We start from the raw sequence: 6,525 nt of genomic DNA on the forward strand, positions 1-6,525 counted from the left end.
AAGAGAGGAGGTGCTCCGTGGCAGAGCAGGCATTCCCCTGCAGCGAAAGGGGAGAGCAAAGGTATTGGTTTAATGTTTACCTTCTTGTTTCTCACTACCTAAATCTACTTTAACTGGTGAGAAATCAATTTTCCTGTTTTGCCCTGACTTTATCCCGGCCCAGAAGCTTTCTAAGCCTATCTGCCACCCTGTGCCGCTGAGGAGGGGGAGCGAGCGAGCAGCTGGGTGGGCTGTTGGCCAAGGCTAACTTTTCACACAACTTTTCACAAGATCTAAAAAAATTAAAAGTTATTCTGACTCTGCCGTTAAGTGCTGGTGCTGTTTAATTGACACCACATGCAAGAATCATACATTTTCAATTAGACTGCACATCAAAGGCTGCCAATCTTCACTCTTCATCAGAAGATTAATCTGTCACGGTGCCGGAGACATTTGCTCACTACAGGCAGGATGAGGCCCCATCATTTCAATCCAGCAGCATATTTTTTGCCTACCGTCGTGCATTGTGCTACCACCTCTCCAACAGCTCCAGGCCTGCAGCATGAAGTCATACACGTGCATGGCAAGGAAACGGGACAGCAGGGTGTCAAAGCCAGCAAAATAAAGATGTAATCCAAACCAGTGACGGAAGGAATAACACAGCAATGCCGGTGAGACTCACAACGGCACTTGGCACAACGCCACAATCCAAGAAGACCCCCTAGTTATCCGTCACACAGAACTAGGCACTTGCAGCCATCACACGGCAGAGCTTGTCCAAGCACATACAGCTCAGCAGGAGCAGGCACGGGGAGGAAACAGCGCATCGGTGAGCGGAGCTGGGGCCACACAAACGCAGGTGAACGATCCAGGAAACAGCATCTGGATGTGGAGGATGTTTCTCACCACTAATCTGCTTTGCAGCCTGCAAAACACAGAACCTGCTTAAAGAGACCAGAAAGGATTTTGAACACTCAAAAGCAGGGGCGTGTGACCAGTGACATGCTAAGGCTAAACTGCTTAAGATGAAGACAGAAGGCAGGCAGTAGTACACGCTAAAAATCTTTCCCAGCCAAAGTATCTGCTTGGTTTTATACAAATTCTTGAAAGAAGAACATACACAGAACATCTTCTGCTGAACTAACTCAGTTACAGATAAGCTTGGGGGTTTGGCAGATAAACTGCAGTAGAGACCAACATTAAATACGGTATCTTTTTGCACGATTGTTTCAGAAGACTGGTTAAAATCTAAGCTAATTTTGAAACCTACCAATTCTGTGGATCTTAATCTTTTTTTGGCTACACTTTTAAAGACTTTTTTCCATTAATAGCTCAGAGCTACTTGAAGTAAAAAACAGCTTTATATTTTCAGAGCTTCGCAGTTGATACACCTAGCAACTAACACAATTGAATTTTCAGAAATTCCAAGCATAGCACGAATTCAGCTGTAATTCATTCTTTAAAGAAAAAAAGAAAGGCCCCAAAATAGCATCTAGATTTCAGTAAAGGATAGCTTCTGCACGCTCAAGCACCTTGTTAACGGTGAGAACTTGTGCTGCAAATCTTTCACTTTTCATGCTTCATCTTCAAAACTCAGTAGCACGGACCTGCAACAGGACCCCAGAAATAATTCTGGTGCGATTCTTTCCAGGTAACGACCATTTTAGAAGTATGAACTTTCCTAGAAGTTCATCTCAAAATACCAGATTCAGGTTTGTTTCACACTACTTTTAGACTTATTAATGCAAAACCAGCTTTATAAGCAAGACAGACAAGGAAAAATATGTGTTGCTTTCTAACTCTGCATTCTCCCACTGCTCCCCCCCAGTACAGTCAATATTCTCTTCTCTGGGTTTCCTCCTCTTGGACAAAACAGAGAAAGTACGAACGAGAAGAACCGAATCAGCAGGACACTAAGCAGAAAATAAGGTACCCACAACTGTGTTTTAAAAAGGATGGTTTAAATGAACTAAATTTTGAGCTGGGGACTGTTACTGTACTGTGAAAATACTCAGCACATTTTTAGGCTCCCCGGCGGAGCAGCTGGTGTGAGCTCACCATACAGCAGAAGACCACAACCTTACGAATCAAACGTGCCAGCTCCAGAGCTCCTCCTCACCACGCTGGCTTTCGTCAACAAATTGCTACCAAATCCCTCTCCCAAAAGCCAGCTGAAGTTCGCTAGCCTGAAAACTAAATCACCAAAGCAATCACCAAGACCCATCAGCTCGATCTCTCACCATTTAATCTCTCTTACTAATTCTCTGTGAGCTTGCAGGAAAGAGTTTCAAACGGCTCCCTCAAGAAAATAAGTTTCAAGCCTTAGTTTTTCCATTCCGAGCCATCCCTGCACTATTTCATAGCTCTGATAATTGTACCACTGACTAACCTCCAACTGGGAATAGCTGTTTTTATCATCACTATTAAAAACAGTCCCTCACACTGTTAGGAATCTGGAAACTCATTGTAGCCGCATCCCACCCTTCGGCCTCTCAAAACACTACAGAGCGATGAAACTATGTGCTGAAACCAGAGGATCCCTGTGCTGAACAACTCCTGTAATTTCTGGGTAATTACAACTGCTTCCTAAGCAAAGGCAGCCAGGGAGGTTTGGTTATTGATTTTAGAGGGGCAAGCAGCGTGAGATCTTAGAAAGTCAAAGTGAACTTAAGAGTTTTCCATACTGGACTGGGAAAGTCAAATTATTTTTAGAAGCGTAGCAGTGAAGGGCACACATTCACCCAGTTTTGTAGTTGTGGTTATTTTAAAGTAAAAAGATTCACCTGCAGGTTTCCTTTCCTAATACTACATTATCTTGTTTTTTTTAAACATTAGCCAGAAGAGTGACTGACGGCTCTCAGAGAAGTAGCAAGACGGAAAAAAAAAAAGTTGAAAGAAGAATGGATTTAAAAAACAGCTTTTAATTATCTGAAGGTACGGTTGCCAAGTAGACAGCAAAGTGGCTGTGCATCACATACAGACAGGAAAATTCCCCCAGGTTTATTTCACAGTCAATTACAGTGGATTAACCTATTAGTAAGAGCAAAATACATTTTTTTTTTTTAATGCAAGTTTCAACAACTTGAAAAATCATTGCTGATCCTGCGTATCAAAGTACGAGTGGCAATCTGTTTTATCACACTTCCAGTCATCAGTCCATAAACACACCCTACGAGCAACCTCTCCTTTTTTAACGCATCTTCTGTCATTATTTCCTTCTCAGGGAACGGCATCCCTCTTGGCTTCCCACTTCGAGTATCATTTTATACATCCATCGTGATATTTCTTTATTGCTGTTAAAGACAAGCATCAAACACCTCCAACCTCTTTTATACACAACCTTACACTAACTCACAGGTGTTTATATTATTCACTCCTGCCTCTGCGAGATGTCACCGTACAACGTATTTGTCAAACAGAAAAGCATCGCGGCACCGAAGAGCAGCTTTCCAGGATCCCTGTGCTAAATACTGGGTGTGCCTACTTTTGTTTGGTATCAAGTTCCTCATGCTGGCTCCGCCGCAAGAGCGAACTGCATGGATAGTTAAGTTTTTCCCCACCTCCAAAAACATCTGTTCCTTTTCTAAGTTCTCCAGACTTCCTTCCCCTTTACCGTATCACGAAGCCTCTCTTTTTAGCACGGCTGCCTTCTTGATAGTTCATCACCATTATCTTCTTATCAGCTGCAGAGCAGTGTGAATCACTGAATCTTGCAGAGCTTCCAGCCCTTTCAGCTCAAGGCCAGGCACCGAATTCAAGCATCCTGATTTAGAGAGAGGGTTGTTAAAAACTCCTTCCCCTGCCTCTTTTTTAACACTCTACAGCTTCCTGCCCTGGGAGGCAACCAAACTACTACAAGAAATGCCAGTTTCTGTTAAAATATCCTCAATTCCTGTGACACTGAACATTTAAAACAATTACGTTACTTCCAAATCTTGTGCTAGAACAGCCTTTATTCCACAAAGTGCAGAGATGAGCAAAAATTACTTCAGCTCGAAGGAGTTTTAGTTAGTTATTTGCTGAATCCCACAGCATTTCAAGTTAACATTCAGGCTTGGCACGACCGACCATCCGCTCAAACACACAGCACAATCTCACCCCTCAAAACCCCGCTGTTCAACCTACAGGCACTTTTTTTTTTTTAAGGGTGCATCAGCTGCTAACTGAAAGTAGGAATGCTTCATTTAGCACACACATTTGTTAAGCTGCTCACAGCATGCAAATAAAATACCGCATTGTGCAAAAGTCGTTCAGTCTCCCCATCCGTAGATATGAGCAATGGAACCGCGTCCAGGAAAGAGAAACTTGGAACAACATGCAAATATTTCAGTCCCTTATTCCCAATATTGATATACTACACTGAAGCCCACATCCCTGTCATGCCGAGGGGTGACCATGTTGAGAACCTCCTGTGCGTAACGGGTGGGAAAACGACCATTATCTGTCTTGTCCCAGTACTGCACCCTTTTATTTGTAGTTATTACTGCAAACTGCTTTTTTTTCCAGACAATGGTTGTGTTATTATAGGTACCTTCATGCCGTGCCAAAGCACATACACACAGCAATTCAGAACAATCAGCCTTGTTTTCATGGGAGCAAAGGTTGCAGCCAAATGAAATGGGTGGAGATCACATTAAACAATCTTGGAATCTGCTAATAGGATATAGGAAAATGTGACCATAATGCAGATGCAGAGTTCCCCTTTCACCTTCCAATGTTATGTATAAAATAAAAGCTTTGGAAAACCAATTAAACTGTTTGAACAACATTAAGCGAGTCGAAGTGTTCCCAGTGTGCTTACAAGACCACTGAGAAGTTCTTTAAAATTAAAACAAGAAAGTGCCCTTTCAAAGCTCTGAAACCAGAGAGCAAGTTTCCCCACCCCGGAACGCCACCTGTTTAAAAGATACAGGATACCTGCAAGATGCCTGCTTATCCACGGTAAAGAGAAGCTCATCACGATGACGGCTCCTGTCTTAAAGACATGACCAGCCCCTCCTCTGTCTAAGAGGGGAATTTTCATACTGAAGCACCTTGCTTGGTCAGCTGTAACCCGCATTCCCCTTGTTTGCTTTTGAGATGTGCATTAGTCAGCTTTCTCCTTCACAAATCTGATCGTGCCTCTGCATGATCATACGCTGAAGTCATGTCCTTGAGTCTGTGACATCAGTCTGTTGCCATGGTAATGTACAGGGCAGTCCAAAATTCAGTGTTATGGCATCACTGCGGGATCAGACAGCAGAGCAAGCCAGCGCCTGAGAGCTGGTTAATGCAGCACAAACAGCTAAGGCACTTCAATCTAAATGTTAAAGCGTTACTGCACTTTATCATGATATTCTTCATAAATACAGCTAGGAGCCTCTTGTCAAGAAAGACGATCCAGAAGGTCATTAAGTTGAAGACAAGCAGGCAAGCCATCATGCGTCACTAAAAAGAAGGGCAATATGTTTCCAAGGATGGCCACCAAGTATGAAGAAAGCTTAGCTCAGCTCTCTGAATAGAAACCACCATCTGTTCCTAAGGCAACACCAGACCTGCCTGAAGAGATCGTTCACAGAGAAACAGGGATGGCCCCTTGGCACCCCGGATCAAGTGCTGGGTTGCACGCAGTTTTCCTGGAAATCAGAGACCAGAGTGTCACAGCACTGTCACCCTTTTGGAAGGGACAGCATTACACGAGACATGGTTCTTCGATTTCGAGCTTTGAAGCAAAGGTCAGTGCATCATTAACCCAACCTATAACAAAGCCATATAGTTAAAAAAGGGTGGTACCTTCAAAGAGTTGTTATTCCATGTAGGGTTAGACATTACAGTTCTGTAGGTTTCTTGCACACTCACGAGAATGGCATTTCTGAAGAGCAAAAGGGAAGGAAAAAGGAAATTAGTTACACATTCACAGTGTTACAACTACTAAGCAGCTCTTAAAACCCAAAAGATCCGGTTTCCCCAATGCAAAGGGCACGTGGAAAAAACAGTCAATGCATTGCTGACGTGTGGAGCACCACCAATTCAAGGAGGTCTTCAGTGCCGACTGACCAAGTACACCCCGCAAAGAGCCCAGCAACTACGGTCGAAGGCGGCTGCCCTGCCACAAGGAGAAGTCCCACGGGGTGGCTGGGCAGAAGCTGCTTTGGCATCGTGGGAGCCCAGGCTGCAGGGACAGCAAGGAGGGAAGACCACAAAGCTCTCAGTAGCCATGCTGGACCCCCTTCTTTACCCGTTCCTCCATTCACATCAAGCACACGTGTTTAGGGGTCTGGGTGCGGACTTCCCAGTCACTGCTCTAACACCCAAATTCCTCAAGACCCTTGAGTGCCACTGCTTCTGCATGTTCAGCCTCTGTAAACCCTGCCTCTCCCCGTACGCTTGACTAGTTTCAGTTCACCTCCTTCTGCTTTCTCTTATTAATCCACACGTCTCCTATAACTCACTCAACACTTCCTTCTGCAAAGCTGACCTCCATCCTTCCTATAACCTCAGGCGCACCCACAATTTCTTAACAGTGCCATTAACAAGCTGCAGGCACAACAAGGAACATTTCATGTT

The 6,525-nt window shown here is 44.1% G+C and overlaps 1 protein-coding gene across 1 annotated transcript in view; it reads right to left on the reverse strand.

Annotated features, from left to right (window-relative positions):
* FBXO34 (F-box protein 34) overlaps positions 1–5,831 on the reverse strand; it is a 25,923-nt gene extending 20,092 nt beyond the window's left edge. The window contains exon 1 of the mRNA XM_009322913.1: positions 5,752–5,831. The gene's annotated coding sequence lies outside the window, so the exon portion shown is untranslated. The remainder of the gene's footprint in view (positions 1–5,751) is intronic.
* Between the last annotated feature and the right edge of the window lie 694 nt (positions 5,832–6,525).

This window comes from Pygoscelis adeliae, unplaced genomic scaffold (assembly GCF_000699105.1).
Source record: "Pygoscelis adeliae isolate BGI_AS28 unplaced genomic scaffold, ASM69910v1 Scaffold314, whole genome shotgun sequence".
Taxonomy (NCBI): domain Eukaryota; kingdom Metazoa; phylum Chordata; class Aves; order Sphenisciformes; family Spheniscidae; genus Pygoscelis; species Pygoscelis adeliae.